The 19439-nt window shown below is 37.0% G+C and overlaps 1 protein-coding gene across 6 annotated transcripts in view; it reads right to left on the bottom strand.

Annotated features, from left to right (window-relative positions):
- LOC145686307 (uncharacterized) overlaps positions 1–19439 on the bottom strand; it is a 1046376-nt gene that overhangs the window by 846079 nt on the left and 180858 nt on the right. The window lies entirely within an intron of this gene.

Here is a 19439-nt window from a genome sequence, read left to right as displayed (position 1 = left end):
TATACTAATGTCTAAAATCGGAATAAGCGTCTTCTCCAAAACATCATATTTATATTTTTTCACAAATAAATGGGTAAAAGTAATGTCAATCATTTTACGCTTTCTTTTTTTATTTCTTCAAACATTCTCTTTTTCAAATGTTAAGGTCCCCTGCAAATCAGCTAGGTCCAATTACAGTATATCTTCAAGCAGTTTTTTTTCTAAAAGGCAAAATTCTTTTTAATGGGTACCCCCTACTAACCCCTTCAATACAACACGAAATTTACGCAACTAGCTGTCTGTAAACAATAAATTCACACATAGGAAATACTCTACCCGTTAAATAAAACTTGTATGGTGAAGAAATTTAACAATAACCTTAAATACAATACACTTTTTGTAGCCTCTGCAAAACGAAAACGAAACCGAAGGTTTCTCCTTTCCAGTATCTCCATGTTATTCATCCAGTGTAAAAGGTCTTTTCCATAGCTGGGTGAGTATTCCACCATACGTTCACATTTTTATTCTTCCTTATTCTTCATAACACTATCATAAAATAACATACAAGATTTTTTCAACTAAAAATCCAACTTCCATTCCCAATGGTGTAATAATAATAATAATAACAAAACGTTCATCTCTCATGTTTCAAACTTCATATTCAATCGTAATTATCGCCAACACAAATTTCTAATCAATTTTCTCACGAGTTTCCGATTTCCTCTCACTTTTTTTCTCCAGCAGTTCATTCATTTCTTATTACTCACTGCTAACAAAGTGAGTCAAAAATATCACAATTACCTTCGGTCATCAGTATCCTCACTTTAATTCACCCCAATTTGCGCGGTGGGCACTTTTTGCGCTCAATCACCATATACATAGGTTTCCTCCGGCTTTTCTTCTTTCATCAAATATTCTTTTTCCATTATCATCATTATTCAGTTACAGCATACTCCTTCAATACTATTGTGCTCACCTCTGGTGCGAGAATCGTTGGTTCCATTCTTCACTACTTCAGTTTTTTCTCAAAGTTCTCCCATTTCATCCTCCATCCTCCATTCCTAATTTTTTTTCTATTATCATTCATCTATGCTATACATTCATCTATGTATAATGCATCATTAATAAACCATACATCTTTCGTGTGCTTGAAGTCCTTGCTTCAATACTTCAGCAATAACTTTATAATTAACAAAAAAGTCCACTCTTATGTCTTCTCAACTTCGTCTTTTCAACTATAGGGCATAAAAATTCAAAGCAACATCACATCACCATCAAATACATTAAAAGTCTGCACACTTCCCATAACCCGCAAATATCATCTATATTTTTTACTACTAAAATCATGCCATTCCCATCAATTTTTAAACATACTAATAATCATCACATTATATGTTTTCAAATATTATCTTATAAATTTCTTACTGTTTACCTAAATTTTTTTCCCACCCCTTTTCAAAACTACAAAAAGGCATTCACGGTACTAAGCCTCCACATCAACAATAGTTTTTCTTTTTTCGTTCTTCTCTCTCTCTTTTCAATCCAATGTATCCACGCGCTTTATTCTAATAATCCAACCAACCACATGTTACGCTGGTTATTCTCAGCCTTTTTTTTTTTTTTTAAAAAAAGAGTACAACACCTATTCTTCAAACTTAACAAGGTTTTTTTGTACACAAAAAGAAAGTTAACATGGCAATGCTAGGGATGCTAAATGTCACATTTATCTGTCTAACAAGTGAAAAGATCTTTTTTCATGTTCTTAAAACTGTCTTTTTTCTCTCTTTCTTTCTTTTCTAAAAAAGGGTGCATCTTTTTGCATTAATCTCAAAAATCGTAACACAGGTGTTCACAAGTAATTATCTGTAACACATAAGATTCTCTTTCTCTCTCCACAACAATAAATGTTACATAAGTTTTCTCATCTTATTTTGTTCGGTTGTACATACAATAGTGTTCAAAACAGTATGGGGTTCCGGTCCCCAACTTTCTTTCAATAAAATCTCAAAAATAATTGTCACATTAACTTTGTCAAACTGACATCTAACTTCTGCCAACTTTTTTCTCCCATCTTATTCTGTTCAGCTCTATACAATAGTGTCCAGCAGCATGCAGGGGCTGTCCAGCAGTATGGGGTTTCCGGTCTCCAACATTGTTCCAATGAAATCTCAACAAATAAATGTTGCAATAACTTTGTCAAATTGACATCTAACATTTGCCCAGGTGTTAGTCTAAAAATTTTACTTAGTGACATTAATGAGTGTGTTTTTCCTTAAACTTGGCATCTTTTTGTTCTTTATTCATCCTCCACAAGGTGCAGCATTCTTCCATTCCATTTATCCATTCAAAGGTCTATAACTTCTATTCTTTTAAAAATACAAACATCGAATTTATGTGACATGTTCATAATGCTGTCTTTTGACTTCCTACAACTACAGCATTGTCCCAAAACAATCTGTTAAATTCAAATGTCTATAACTTCTATTCTTTTAAACCTAGAAGGATCAAATTTATGCGACAGGAAATAATACTGTATTCTTTGGAATTCTAAGCTTCTGTATTGTCTCGGGGCGACCCCCTGCCTGCGAAGTTTAATCTGATATTGGAATATCAACTACTCTGGAAGAGAAGTAATTACGTAAATTCCTCTTCTACTCCACAAATAAAGCACTGATTACCATATAGCACTGAAAAAAGGATTAAATTTTAAACAGGAAGATAAAAATTTCCATATTTCTTCCCGTAAAACAAATGATTGTTTAGCTTCAGTGGATGAATGTTAAAAAAAAAAGAAAAAGAACAAAGAAACAGTAATAAAACGAATTAATTTCTTTCTACGGCCCAATACAAATAGCTATCATTTTTAAAGAGAGCAGAAACATAGCAACAACTTCTGCTGAGCTAATACTCAAAGAAAATCATAGGGGGCGCGGTGGCTCAGTGGTAGAGCGTTCACCTCCGGTGCTTGGGGTCCCTGGTTCGATCCCAGCTCGCGCCGTGTGGACTTTGTGGTGGACAAACACCGTGCTCGTGGGTTTTCTCGGGGTTCTCCCGTTTCCTCCCACTTTCTTCATTCCACCATTTCACTCATTTCTCATTATCACCGTCTCCTTTAGCCTAAGCGGCATAAACGTGGGACGTAAAACTTAAAGATTTCATTTCAAAGAAAATCATGTTAACATTTTGATTTTGTCTTATGCCTACAGGAATTTACAATGTCAATACAATAGTGTCTGTTAATGTGTAAACATTGCCTGAAGGAAAGTGGAACAAAATACTAAACAGTTGTGTACTGCCCACTTTAAGTCAACAACATATATCGAGAAAAGCAGTGGATCCCTGCTGTTAGCAAATAAATTCTACTTTTTAAAAGCTGTTGGAGCAACCAACTGCACATACTGATAGAAATAAAAGTTACTGCTAGAAATAGAAGAGATTTAAATGCATCAGAAAAGTAAAAATATACTTCGCAGCAATTGAACCCGACTATAAACATTTATGACCGCAGCGAGATTCGTACACCGAGTCCATGACTTTGTTAGTAGTCCATGACTTCACCGTCTGAGCAGTGACTATTTGCTTGCTTTTCTGTGGTATATCAATGCATTTGCCACTTTGCAACGTGAACATTGAAGTGAAATAATTAGAATGATGGAATTGACAGTTTGAACTGTCTACTATTGCAACTCTAGTTGGGCATTACAACATTACGCAAACTATATTTTATATATAACCAGTATTATACATTTCATTTTCATAAACTTTGTTGAGTTGATTTTGAGTTTAGCGTCCTTTTCAGCAGCGAGGGTATATAAGACGGACCTACAGATTAACATGGAATCCGAACCACATGAGCTCCCGCCGGAATCGAACCAGGGTATCCCACATCAAAGGTATAGATAATTGTGTCTTATACAGCGGCTAATATCAACCTTGTGGTGGACAAACACCGTGCTCGTGGGTTTTCTCGGGGTTCTCCCGTTTCCTCCCACTTTCTTCACTCCACCATTTCATTCACTTATCATCATCATCGTCTCCTTTAGCCTAACCGGCACAAACGTGGGACGTAAAATTAAAAATTTCATTTCATGTTTCTTGCTATGAAGTATAAAATAACTAAACATTATGTAAATAAATGAGAAACCTAAGATATTCCAGATTGCTGAAATTGCGATTTAATTTAATTCTAAGCATTATACATCTATATGATTGTGTAAGTTGCTTTATAAAGATGCAGATTATGAATTATACTAATTTTTTCAATGAAATGAAATTAAATCTTTAAGTTAGACGTCCCATGCTTATGTCGGTTAGGTAAAGGAGACGGTGATGATGAGGAATGAATGAAATTGTGGAACGAAAAAAGTGAGAGGAAGCAGGGGAACCCTGAGAAAACCCACGCACACAGTGTTTGTCCAACACAAATCTCACTTTGTACAATCTGAGATCGAACCAAGGACCCCATGCACCAGAGTTGAACGTTCTAACACTAAGGTACCGCAGCCCTATGAACAATACAACAATATTTATTCTGTTCCCTGTCTCTCTCTCTGTATATATATATATATATATATATATTAGGAGCATTAATAATTTTCATTTTGGACGTATGGTTTCAAGTTGGTATTAAACATAGAACTATGTTCTTAATGAGTTGAGTTGGTTTGGAGTTTAACGTCCCATCCAACAGTAACAGTATATGAGACCTGGACGTATTGATTAACGTAAAAACTGAACCACGTGAACTCCTGCCGGGAGGTGATGATAATGATTTTTACGCAGCGTTCATTTATGCCACACAAACTTCGGAAGACAGTGCTCCATATTTAGGAACGTTTTGATGTTAGCAATCATATGCTAAAGTGTGGACGTCTACAGCTATTTGAAAACATAACACTTTGTACCAGGTTGGCAACATTGTCAATCCAATAAGCTCAAATGTTGATTAGTTTCATTCTCTATGTTAGTATAAATGTATTTACACAGGCATAATTCCACTTCATTTAATTATTTCTGTAATATGGAACATTTCCGTTTACTTTCCTATAGTGAGCTATTGTAGAGACTCAAGATGTGAGCACCCTGTATCTCGGAAACGAAGCGACATTAGACCCATGTCTATAGGAACATTTTTACTTATTTGGACGTCCTCAATCACCTTGTCACTTTTGGCCATGCATTAATGATACACACTGTACATACAGTATATATGCATATTATATATCAAATTTGCATAATCCAAATATATCTTTGTAAAAGAGCGTAATCAGAATCTAATTGCTTGATATTATATAAAATCATATCCACCAAAAAAATTATCCACGAAGTGTGAGAGAGAGAGATGAAACGCGGCATAAAAGATACCTCAAATTGACATGGTTGCTTGTGGGCAACGTATCATATTTCATTTATTGTGAACAATAAATTTATTTTCACTCTAAATTCTGGATTTAGAACATAAAATATGCAAATAACCGAAGTTTGAAACTTTTAACACAGCTCGTTCACGTTTTTCCAAATAAAGGGATTATATACGCGCCGTAGTTCATTCGAAATAAAGGAGTTTTGTATATTGTTTTTACAAAATCTGTAATGTAGATAATTTAGTGAATACAATCATATAATGCCCTGCGAGTCCTCAATTACATAGTCCTGTTTTGCCAATCAATTTGACTATAAACAAGCTAGTGTTTAGAGCGAACAGACAAGACTTTATCTAGGCGAACTAGAGTATATAACGCTTCACATGAGTGGTTAGCGTTGGTATTTTCCAAATTCCTGGCCTGGGTTCGATTCTCGGCCTTGCTTCATTTATATTTTTAAAATGTTTCATTTACAAGGATGTGCTCCAGTTGGATGCTGCTAAACGAAGATAACCTCCAGTATAGAAATTCAGTGATGATGTAATATTGAAAATAAGGGAAGAAAAATGAATGGCGAGAACGAATTACAGAGTTAATTCTGTTAATGGTTCTATATTTGATATCATCCGTTAATTACGTGCATTTTGAAATTGTTCATAACTGGCGCTATATTCTCCCCTTTTCTCCTTGTGTCTCAATGTGTAAATTTTCACAAATATTATACAACTCAGGAACCTTCAGTTATATTTGCAACCTAAGACGAAATACGTTTAGTACGGATAAGTTCTCATTTGAGAGTTATCGGATTTGCATTTTTAGTATTTACAAATAAATTACTGCGTACCAATATTTAGCATTTTCAAAAGTCATTTAATGAATAATGAAATCGGACCAGTTCTTTCGAAGTAGTATTATGTATCAATGTGGCACCGGAACCAAGGAACTCAGGCCCTGTTAGAACCCCAAATTTTTCATTGGAGGCTGGGGTCTCTTCCGAATGATCGATCTATAGGAATTTTGTTAATAGTTTCAAAACTCAGCACAAGACCTTGTGTTTACTTAAAAAAAATAACCTACTACATACATTGCATAATCTATCCGTATATTATTTGATACAGCATATATGTATAGTCATTTGAAGTAAGTTCACTTGTTTATAATCCATCATTTGAGTTAATTATAAGATTATTTAAATCCCCTGCCTGTTATCTTCTCATCGGCACCTCTGGTGTCCGTATAATTTTTTCTGGCATTGTGGTGTTTACTGTGAGTACAAATATCAAAAGAGTCCATTCTGTTGTTTCGTCAGCCAGCGTCTCCTCACTCCTGCACGAAAACACCCTTTACGATTTGTTCTTTTAACAGGTGGGGTCATCCTTCATGCTGCTGTTCTAGCTACTCTACCAGGCGTTATTAATCTTGGAGCGGGCGTTAGTGGGGTTGCCTATCTCACGGACTTTGAACACTCCACATCAAAAAATTCAGACAGCTAACGCGGTGCAGCTAATCCACCAAATATTCACCTTCTTATCCCATAATTGTGTCTGGTAAGGAGACCCCCTGTTTCTCCTCCTTTGTTCTCTCCCATACTAAAATTATCTAACAACATGAACGCAATTCTAATTTCAAACTACACATGTATTAGTATCGATAAAATGAAATAATAAAACCGAGAAGAAACAAGATTCATAAGTTGATTTAGGGAGAAACTGAAACAAACATAATGAAAAATTTAATCTAATTTATGTCTATTACACAGAGGATCAGAAATGAGGCAGAAAAAGAGAGAGAGAGAAGAGGAAGAAAAAGAAAAGGGAGAGCAGATAAAAATCTGGAATTTTAAACTTAGTAAGAAAAGAACCTAACATTATAAACTTCCACTACCAGAAATCCAACAGTAATATAGAAATAACGTTTGTTCTTATATTTTTTCAAAAGTATTCGAATATATAGAGGATGCTTGAAACATTCACTAAGGCTCTTTCATAAAGGATAGCATACTCAATTTCCAACAGAACTGTAGATCTCACAGACACATCTAAGATAATGTCAACAGTTTAACACATACTTTGTTTCCGCGTGGTTCGATTGTAAATTCGGTAGTGTTCATTGGAGATACTGATGCAAATCACATTCTAATAAACCCAGTAGGTAGCGTAGATCATATCTTCCATTCCAGACTACTAATGCAGAGTAAACAATAAAAGAAGAAAGAAACGAAACGAAAAAGAAAGAAAGAAAGAAAGAAAGATAAAATTGAATGAGTGTTATTTTACTGGTAAATTTTTATCAGAAATGTCTTATATTATAAGTCCAAACCGTATTATAATGAAAAGTTACAAATGTTCAAATGGAAAATTGAATGTTCCTTATAGGTGTAGTAGACCTTGCATGTTTCAAATTTCAACGTAAATAAATCATGAATTATGGGATTGAAACAAATTTGTGTCGAACTAGTATAAATAAAATTTTGTTTTCAAATAACCAAAGAGGTTTCATTTTCTAGTCTTACCCGAACATTTATTTGTTCCGAATATCCAGCATCACTTTCATCTCTTGCGGATATAATGTTGTAATTTGCACAGATAGAAGAAACACGCTAGAGCTCATAGTGTTAGTCGGAGGATGTTGGTTTTCTTATGGATCACCACTGGGTCGAGGATTCAAATCTGTAGTGACCCTTTAATTGGACTGAGACTCGGTATCTCAGATGAAAGAAAGATATCTTTTGCTTACTCCCTTGCACTTAAACAGTATTTCTTTCAGAAATGACCAGGATTTGAGATATTATCACCAAGCACAAAAACTCGACGCTGAAGTTGCCAGTTAATTACATTTTCCAGACGAGGTCTATTCGTCTCTTGCTCCATTTTAACTTTCGAACATGTGTGAGAGAGAGAAAGAGGGGGAAGTAAAAAATGCAAAGACAGGATAAGGAAACATAAAGAAAGAAAGAGAGAGAGAGAGAGAAACGAACACAAATATGAAATTTACTCATCATTACAGTGTATGATGAAGAACGCACACACTATTTGTTCGAATTCTCGTCAGTGATGCTTGGTAAGTCCTCCGACAGAAGATAAATCTCTGTTTGCAACCATTATTATAAGCGAAAAAGTTATACTACCTGACGGGGAATCTAAAGCAGGTTTTCCGCTTGGAAGTCTGGTACTTTACCACTACACCACCGATTGCTTCACCCAAATCTTGTCCAAGAAATGCTGTAATATTTCTTTCTGAGAACGATAACACGAAAAGTGTTTACTGCAGATCAATGGAATGTTTCAAATGTCCTGGTAAATCCCTTGTACTTTCCCAACCAACATTCGTAAATCGTCTCTATCATGATAAATTATTTGCTTCCATATTCTTAAGCATTTCAAGTCTAATATGAGAAATCGCTTCTTCACTATCACTTTGTAAAAAATGCAACTATGGCATAAACAGGATTCGAACCTATGCTGGACAGCTGTATTAGTCGTAACTCCATTACATTACCGCTACAATTTCATGGCACTTGAAACTAAAGCTCAAATATTACTTACTTTAGGCTTGATCTTTGGAACAATCAAGCTTCTTCCTGTAAGGTTATTTGCACCTAAGTACACAACGAAATTCATTTATTCGACGACCTAGAGAGAAATTAGTGCCCACTAATAAAGGAAACCACAATGAATCCAGGAAGAAAATAGAAATAAAATCACATTATGCAGTAATTTCGCCGTGCAAATTCAAAATTACGCGAATAATAATAAAAATAATAAATTTAATAATAATAATAACTATATTATGAAACTGAAAGTGACTGTGACTTATAGTGTTTTGAACCACACGACCGATCTTGATCAAATATTCGACATTGATAATGTTCAGACCTGGGAGTGTTTTCATCAATTCGTTTTAATAGTGTTACTTAGGGGAAGGGGAGAATTGAAAAATATATTAAAAACTTAATAAGTCTTGAATCAAATTACTAATCTGGATGAAATTTTCAACATAGATTACGATTGTGCACGGAATGCTTTTAATCCTTTCACCTTGATTGAGGAATGTAGGGAAGGGGAGGACGAGGAGATACACAAAAACGAATGTAAATAAAAATAAAGTTGACTAATTTAATGAGTTAACAAGTCTTGAACCACCGGACAGATCTGCATCAAATTTTCCACATGGATGAAGTTCGAGCCTGGAGTGGTTTCCATCATAACTCTTTAACGGCAAAACCTAGGGGAGTGAAGGGGAGGGCAAAGATAGATAAAAATAAATAAAATTTAATAATTCTTGAACCACGCGGCCTATCTCAATCAAAGTTTCAACATAGATGAGGTTCGGGCCTGATATGGCTTTTATTATTTCACTTTGACGCTAGAACTTAGAAAAGTGGAATGGGAAACGATATATATATAAAACTTACAAGGGAACCTTCCGAAAATGATAGTTGCAGGGAAAGATGTGACCTATGCCAATTGAAAGAGCTGTAACAGAGATGTTCATTCCCAAAAAATTAGCTGCCCATAGCAATATGTTCAAGAAATATAAGGGGTAGAAGTTCTGGAAAAAGCAAGGTTGAACAAGGGGGGGAAAGTGCAAATTCCGCAAAAAAGAAGGGCACGGCAAAATACAATGCTGACAAGTGATGTATAGAAAGAGACTCGCCACAATGAGGAACAAATGAAGGCCACCAGTGGGGTTAACAGTGTTGCCAACTCCAATGAAAAGTACATGTTTTGCAAAGAGCACTATAGGAAGTGAGTGCAATATTCAGTGTCAACCTGTAATGTAGAACATAAGATATCACGTGTATAATCAGTGGTACAATCTAACAAAAGAAAATAGAAAAAACAGAAGTACGAAAAATACAGAAAAGACGGAGTTGGCCATAATGCACCACATTTGATCACGAGCTGTGCATATTAGAATGAACAAAACAAGAATCACCAACTATGCAGGAAACCGACGTACCTAGAGTCAAAAAGAAAAACGAGTTCCAAAGTTGGCAACACTGGTCATGAACATCCAGACAAGTCTAATATAGTTAGGACACTCGCTTCACAAAAAGAAAATTCCGGCAACAGGCACCACTCGGAATGCATCAATGCTAGAGTGATTGAGGCAATGTCAATTCGGGGAACATGAAATGGTTGGGTTGAGCCAACAACCGATAATAGAAGTAGTGAACATTATGTCATGGTTGGGTCGTATGTGGGAATATATAGGGTGTTCCACCAAGCTTTGTGACCTGAAAGATTTGCGAAACGAACAAAAATGTGACGGATCCAGTTGTGCAGGAATGTACCAATGTCAGGGGATGATAAAATTCTGTGAGAAGCAAGTGCCCCCAGGATCCCCAGCATAGGACCACAGAAGCCAACTTCAAACTTTCAAATGGCAACAGAGACCGAGTGGTACCTCTTTCGATAGCTCCTAGAATGTTCAACAACACCTATAGGAAATAGTTGCTATATGAAGCATGGTTTTCAAAATTGCCGCAACTAATATATGTTGTGTCTTAACATGGCATCAAACATTGTGATCTCAAATTGCTGCGAATCGAAAAGAGATGTTGCAAATCCAATTGCAAAGGAATGTACTCATGTCGAGGGCCAAGAAAACTTTGTAAGAAGCAAGTCCCCCAGGGCCCCCATCATAAAGCTCGAGGTGTCAACCGCAACATTTCAAATGGGAACAGGGGGCGGATTATATTTCTCTGGATAGATGCAACACCGCCTATAAGAAACATTTGCTATATAAAGCACGGGTTTCAAAATGGCCGCCAAAAATGCACGTTTTTCTTGTCACCGAGCAGATCTTTTGGCGGCCATTTTGAAATCCCATATAGTAAATATTTCTGATATGCGTTGTTGCATATTCCAAGATTTATCGAAAGAAATATAACTCGACCGATGGTACTATTTGAAATTTTGAAGTTGGCCCCTGGGACGATATGATGGGGGACTTGGGGGCACTTGCGTCTCACAGAAGTTTGTCGCTCGCTGACATGGGTACATTCCGGCACAACTGGATGTGTCACATTTTTTTCGCTTTGAAACTATTTCAGTCGCAGAGTTAGGTGGGACACTCTGGGTATATCATATAGGATGCGATAGTACTGCAGACAGCAGCACACAGCAGATCAAGCCTTTTATTATGTTTGGTTTCTACAGGTGTAGATATGTGATAAAAAGACCACCAAAGGTTCCGACACCTCTAGAGTACTGTTTCGAGACATTCACAGGCGATCATTATACCATGTGTGACGGATTGGCAGTATTCCGCTGTGCTCACTGCAAATTTATCTTCTGTTTGGACCATTGTCTCATCGAACAGTTGTACGTACAATGTTGACGAGCATGTACAAATGATGCGAAGGCTAATGTCTGTTGCCGGAATTTTCTTTTTGTGAAGCGAGTGGCCTAACAATATTAGAATTGTCTGGATTTTCATGGCCAGTGTTGCCAACTTTGGAATTCGTTTTTCTTTTCGAGTCTAGGTACGTCGGTTTCCTGCGCAGTTGGTGCTTCTTGTTTTGTTCATTCTAATATGCACAGCTCGTGATCAAATATGACGCATTATGACCAACTCCGTCTTTTCCATATTTTTCGTACTTCTGTTTTTTTATTTTCTTTTGTTAGATTGTACCACTGATTATGCACGTCATATTTTATATTCTACATTACAGGTTGACACTGAATATTGCACTCACTTCCTATAGTGCTCTTTGCAAAGTATGTACTTTTCATTGCAGTTGGCAACACTGTTAACCCCACTGGTGGCCTTCAATTGTTCCCTATTATGACAAGTCTCTTTCTATACATCACTTGTCAGCATTGTATTTTGCCGTGCCCTTCTTTTTTGCGGAATTTGCACTTTTCCCCTCTTGTCCAATCTTGCTGTTTCCCGAACTTCCACCCCTTATATTTCTTGAACCTATTGCTATGGGCAGCTAATGTTTTGGGAATGAACATCTCTGTTACAGCTCTTTCAATTGGCATAGGTCACATCTTTCCCTGCAACTATCATTTTCGGAAGGTTCCCTTGTTAGTAAGTCTTGAACCACCGTACCAATCTAGATAAAATTTTAAACCTAAATGAAGTTCGAACCCGAGATGGTTTTCCCCATATCATTTTGAGGGTGTAACTAAACGAAGAGGGAAGGATAGAAACATTTAAAAGACAACGAAAAATGACCGTTATTACTATCGAATCTATAATTTTTATATTCACTGAGATGAACAGTGACAAAGTTGATGCCGTTTAAATCCAAATTCATCCCTAACATGAATGAGGGGGAGAAATATAAAAATGATCAAAATAACCAATATCATAGTTTTCCGTGTGGCTGAGAAGAACAATGACCCTGAACATGCCGTGCTCCGCAACATGGGAAATATAAAACTCATCAAACATGATCGATTTCAAAGAGCGCTTTAGTAATAATAAAAAGTGACGGAATAACGGAGTATAATATTATTTTTCTCAATTTAACTGAGTAGAGCGGGCAATTGATGCTAATAATAATAATAATAAATCTTTTCCGAAGATTTATCAGTTCCGAACATCCAGCATCACTTTCATTTCTTGCGGATATAACGTTGTAATTTGCACACATAGAATGAACCCGCTAGAGCTCAAAGGGATCATAGTGTCAGTCGGATTATGTTGGTTAGCTTATGGACAACCACCTGGTCAAGGATTCAAACCCGTAATCCCCCGATAATTCAACTGAAACTCGGTAACACAGACGATAAAAAGATATTTTGCTTATTCCTTTGCATTTTAAAAGCATTTCTTTCAGAGATGACCAGGACTGGAGATTTTATCCCCAGAGCACGAAAACTCGACGCTGAAGTTGTCAATTTATTACATTCTCCAGACCAGGTCTATCGGTCTCTTGCTCCCTTTTAACTTTGGAACACTCACACGCACATGAAGTGCATGTGTACGTGAGATATAGGGGAGAAGTGAAAGATACAACGACGGGATAGGGAAACGTCAAGAGAGAGAGAGAGAGAGAGAGAGAGGGACGAATATAAATATGAAACATATTTATCATTTCAGTGTATGATGAAGAACGTACACACCGTTTATACGAATTCTCGCCAGTGATTCTTTGTAAGTTCTCTAACAAAAGATATATCTCCTTTGGCAGCCATTATTTTATGCGAAAAAGTTATACTACCTGACGGGGAATCGAACCTAGATTTTCCGCTTGGAAATCGGGTACTTTACCACTACACCACCTTATTATTAGAACTTTATTACCATTGATATACAGAGAAATTTACAAGAATGTTTACAATTCACAGCCTCACTGTAAGTGTAAAACAGTATTCAAAAAAACTCACTGGTTCAGTTGATTTCTGTGTTGGTTACGTCATAAGAAAGTGTGGGGGCTATTGGAGATAAGTATTTGACAAAATGCTTTCGTTTACATGCAGGAGACAGCTTTATAGTCTGGTATGTTAAATACATTTCATACATTTGAAGACACAATGGTCGTGCTGTTTCAAGAATAAACATGATAGTTTGTACAGTAAACCAGATCACAGCATTATGTTTATAGCTAGGAAAGTAATGAAAATCTGGAAAGAATATTACATTATGTACGCTAAAAACATTGGGTCAGGTACGACATATTCTACTAAGAATAGTACTAAAACTCTGCCAAATGGATGGTATGTCAAAACAGTTATAAAATCGATGCTCAAGACTGTCTCTCTGATTACAATAATAGCATACATTTGTAGATGTGATTCCTAGATTAAAGAGCCTAGCAGACGTTTCATATACATTATTAACAATAAAATGCCATATTTCTTTCTGTTTGTGACTTAGAAACTTCGCAGTTATGTTTTTCCAAATGTTACTCCAGTTTTTGCATGGCACGTGAATCATTACGTGTGGCGTAACAGGTACGCACATGCTCTGATAATGCCAGTATATTTCTTTGACTGACCTAATTTCGATCTGCTGTCGAGCTACTATTGCATACAGCATACCAAGTACTACATCGCGAAGGTGAGGGAATTTAATCGCCCAAGGAAAGATAGGAATCGGAAGCATAAGGTCAATACACTGAAAACAGACATGGAAAACCGTAGCAGTAATCGAATCGGGGTAAGAACAAACCATACGACAACTTCTATGCACAAGCAGAACACTTGACTGAATTCCAATATCCATAAACTCTATTGCTCCTTTTGTTACAGGCAAATGTAGTTGTGTTTGAGCAACTCTTAAAGCTTTATTATGCCAGAGAAAAAACAACGCCTGACTGTTTAAAGACTTATAGATGGGATTTGGTAACGGGAAAATCTGTGCAAAATGCCATAGTAAGTTAAACACATTAGTTTTAGGAAACACATTTGTACTGAAAGACTAAGATTACGTGATTTATGTGTTATTAAAAGACTTCGGATCTTAGAGGCTATGACTTCATATGTTTTCGTGATAGTCTGTTGTAAAGTAGGATACCATACAATACCAAGTATTTTGATTGATAGAACAGTTTCAAACGTTCTATTATACAGAGACTGATATTTTTCATGTAAACACAATATTTTTGTTTTTCCCTTATTAAGTTGTACGCCTGAGGCGTGTTGATAAAGGCTTAGTAGCTTTTGTATACATTCAAGATCTGCGTCATTGCGTAATAGATAGTGTGTCATCAATGTATGATTGCACTGCTAGACTGTTGGTATACACAGGAACACCAGGGAGTAGGTAGGCGGTGTGCCGCATATACAAGAGGCGCTAAAAATAAACTAAATAAAATACTAGACATTGTGTCCCCTTGTAGAATACCATTACAAACAGAAATGGGAGCACTTAAACCTCCATTTAGCTGTAACCTTGTAATTCGTTTCGTATATATTCCTTTGATAAGAGAAATGAAAAGGTCACCAAATCCATATTTAGCTAAAACTTGGAAGAGATAATTGTAATTAATTCTGTCAAAGGTCTTGGAATAATCTGTGGATAAAATTGCTACCGAAGAAGGATCGGCGGACTCATGAAAGGAAATAAAATCTCTGAGATTTGATAAGGCCTTATAGATAGGGTAATTGTGGCCAAGACCGTATTGACAAGGAGTTAACAGCTTCCCAAGGTATGTTTTCACTCCGATCGTAAGACAACGAGTTAATAGTTTTAGGTCCGTGCACAAGAGACTTACTGGCCTGAAATTTGTAACACTAGATGCTGATGAATGATTGGCGACCAAAACAGTAATGCCCGTTCCGAGAGACTGGCCTAAAACAAAATGTGTGCGGTATTCATTAAAAAGGTCGGTGAGAAAGGGAGTTAAAATATCCATAAATGTAACATAAAATTCTAGTGGTAGAGAATCAATACCTGTTGAGTTTCCTAGTTTGCCTAATCGGATGGACTATTTGACCTCGTCTATTGTGAACGGACCAGATAGACACTCTCGATCATCATCCATTAAAACAGAGGGAATATACTCTAGTATAGAAGAATCAGTACAACAAGTAGGAGGTTGAACATATAATGTTTATAAAAATCAAGAAAACAAGTCATGACGTTTAGCCCTCATACACACGGCCATCCTGGTTGAACCTGATGTATAAGAGTGCGACTGATATAGAATTTATCCAATCTTGAGGAACTCGTCCCTGTAAAGAAAGTATAGCCAAGCGTAGTTGGAAATAAGTGTCGCCACACGTCTACTAGATCATAGGTGGCAATTAAATTGGACAGACTGGCTGAGAAGGTATAATTTGGGGTCATATCTATTGGTCCCAAAACAGCATTAAAGTCTCCGGCTAATATACAAGGAGAACCATTATGTAACGCTTGAACAAACTCAGTATTAAAGAAACTCTTGCGCTCTCGTGCATGATTCGAATCGCTCGGAGAATAGGCTGTACACCGCCTATATTTCCCAGTGTTCCTAAGGCGATACGTTCAGTAGGCATTTGGAGAAGCGCTTGAAAGTCAATATCACTGCGGTATAGAATAGGTTCCTAAACCTTTTTCAATGAAGCGTGAAACACATGAATAATTAGGAATGTCTTGAAAATCGGATACTGCCACCTCTTGAGCAAAGAGAATATCAACTTCTTCCTGATATATAAAATCTCGTAGTGGATGTAATTTGACCGGAGAAGTAAGACGACAATTTAAATTGTCTGTGGCAAAACGAAAACTAAACATTACAAAAATATATAAAGGAAATACATGAATGTAAAGCAATGCGGGAACAAGAACATGTGTAAAGGAGAAACAAGGAAGAAATATATAAACAATATAAATTATTGATACCAGCGATGGGCAATGCACTATTCGCCGTCTGATTGAACAACAGATTTCAACTTTTTGGTCGAAGTTCGTGCTTTCCTAACATTATTAGCACTTGTTGTTTCATCACTGCGGTTACCTTCAGAATTTTTAGATACTGCACTACTGTTAAACTGAAGTTTAATTAACTTGCGCTTTTCACAGAATGCTACGCTCAGATCGGAATCACTTATGGTATCACTAGTCGCATCTTTAAAACCAGTGGTGTCATTGGAACCAACTTCGAGAAGAACGCTTGAAGGGGTATCACCGTGCCCCTCTATTATATTTCTATCACCTACCTCAGAATTTAGTAGAAATGGCTGATCAGTCACAGGAACTGGAGATGGAACACTTGTCTCGTCAGCATCGGGAGTAGGTGTCACTTCCATACTATGTGAGCTGTCAGCAATGGAAGGGTGGACGGGATGAATGTCGGGAGCACTAGATCCAGCACTTTCAAGTGGCAAAATCGGGGACGATGCGGGTATGTGGGTCCTCTTGTAGAACAGGAAATGCACTGTAACAACCGGCATCGGGAGCTGATGTTTCAACTGGAAGCTTGCACGGCATGCGGACACCTGGAGACGCAGAAGTAAACCTGGGTAAAGGTTGAGTTCTCTTCTTAGGACAATTCTGTACAAAATAGTCCTGAGAGTTGCAGACGGCGCAGGTCTGGATTTGACCGGCGTAACTGACGAAAAGACGTAAACCACAAACAGTAACAAATGATGGAATGTTACGTTTAACAGTCATTTTGACTAGTTTGCTACCGTGCGGGTAAGATAAATATGATCAGTAGAGTACTGTTCATCAACAATATTCTGTATATCCCCATGCTGGAAGAGTACACGACTTAACTGGGTATCACTAAGTTCCATTGGACATAAAGAAACTTTTCAGCAACAACAAAGTTGTCTGCCAAATTAATGGGTAACACATGATCTCCATCATTATTGGTATAAGTCACGGTGCCCTTGTGCAATGAAACTATCATATGAGTGAAAAAAAGAAAAGAAAGAAGTTAGCTCAACGGTTTTAAAAAAGAATATATCAAAAAAGATTTTTTGACATTATTTTGTAGTGATAAAATATATGTGTAGTTAAGTTAGATAACAAAAGAATTTTGGAATAAACAGTCACACTTATTGTGGACTAATGAGGTTCTCCGGCAGTCACGTAGCGTAGGAAGTAATTAAGTGAACAAACAAGGCTGTTACGGAGAACCTCTGGGTTTGGCTGACGAAATTAATAGCATATAAAAAGGTAAGGGAGAGGTCCAAGGATCATCTCGGAACAACCAACGGATCTATCAGCAACCAACCAAGATCTGCAATAACATGGGTGGTATACCAGCATACTTAATGTAAGTTGTATTTTTCATTTTCATAACTTGCTGTCATTCATATAAGGCTCTAAGCTGGACGAATGGTCTCCTGCGAGAGAACATAATCTAAATTTGTAATTGTAACCTCTAATTCATGTAAAATAAAGTCTTGCTTGTTGAAAAGGAAATTAGTAATCTGTTAACTGTCATCTGACAGGCAAGAGATCACTAACTACCGCATTATTTTAACATGGCTCCCAGAAGAAAGTATACAGCTGGGGCCCTATATTAAATGACAGCAGTTTTCTTTATACCAGACATAATTTTTTTTTCTTTTCTTCCTTTTGGACGTTTTTTCATTAGTGGTATAGTTTTTTCAGTGCAGTTGCTATAATTTGTTTTCCTTTTTTGTTTTTGGTTCCCCAATATATTTTTGAGTGTATTCTGGTTCCCTATAATGCCAATTACACGTAGTCTTGCGCAAACGATGGACATGAACGGTCACGTAGTAGCTCCGCAGTCTTTGACGACTCTTCCTGCTACCTCCATTAACCTGCATGCTAACAGCACTACACCCCCTTCTATAACCCCAGAACCTGTAATTCGTACTCCTTCCCATACAGTTTCACAACCTTCAGCCTCTGTCACGTTAGGCTCCGCATCCGTTTCGGTTAACCCCAATTCTCTTACAATATTTGCGGGCACACCTTTAGAGAGGGCAGATTTGTTTCTAACCAATTTTGAACGCACAGCGAAAATATCTGGTTGGTCAGAAGATAGGATGAAAAATATTTTTTCGTTGTGTCTAGCAGATGTACCCTTGTACTGGTACCAAACCACTGCCGGGTTAGACGCTTTGTCCTGGACAGAACTTAAAGACAAATTTTTGAAACAATTTGGTCCTAACAATTTACCTATATCAGCCACAGAAACATATAGGTCTAGGGTTCAGAAACCCTCGGAATCTCTCTTGCATTATTTTTACGGCAAAAAATATTTGTCTACCCAACTAAAAAACCCGCCTAGCTTTAATGAATTTTTATTAGATGCTATTACAGGAATGCTGCCACATCATATAGTTGAATTTTCACAAAAAACAATTCAAAACTTTGAAGAGTTAATTACTTTAGCATCTACTAGGGAACGAGCCGATCGATTAGCGCAAAGACGGTTGGCAAGCCTGCCTGCTGTTTCCAATATACCCCAGCCTTCCCACAGTATTTCCCAGGCGGCGAATGATTCCCTTCAAAATATCATTACTCGCCTAGATGCCCTCCAACTCCAAGTAAATACACACATGAATGCCCAGCCAGTACAGCACACTGTGGCATTTACGGAGGATGCACACGCTAGTTCATTTAACCGCTCCTCATATCCAAATTATAGCTGTTGTTCGGACAATTTTCGCAGGTCAAAACGGATGTCCTTTCATCAATCACCCAGTAGAAATAGCGACAACCAGCAGTCTAAAA

This window comes from Thermobia domestica, chromosome 5, assembly GCF_964235325.1.
Source record: "Thermobia domestica chromosome 5, izTheDome1.hap1.1, whole genome shotgun sequence".
Taxonomy (NCBI): Eukaryota; Metazoa; Arthropoda; class Insecta; order Zygentoma; family Lepismatidae; genus Thermobia; species Thermobia domestica.
This window is presented reverse-complemented; position numbering and strand designations above follow the sequence as displayed.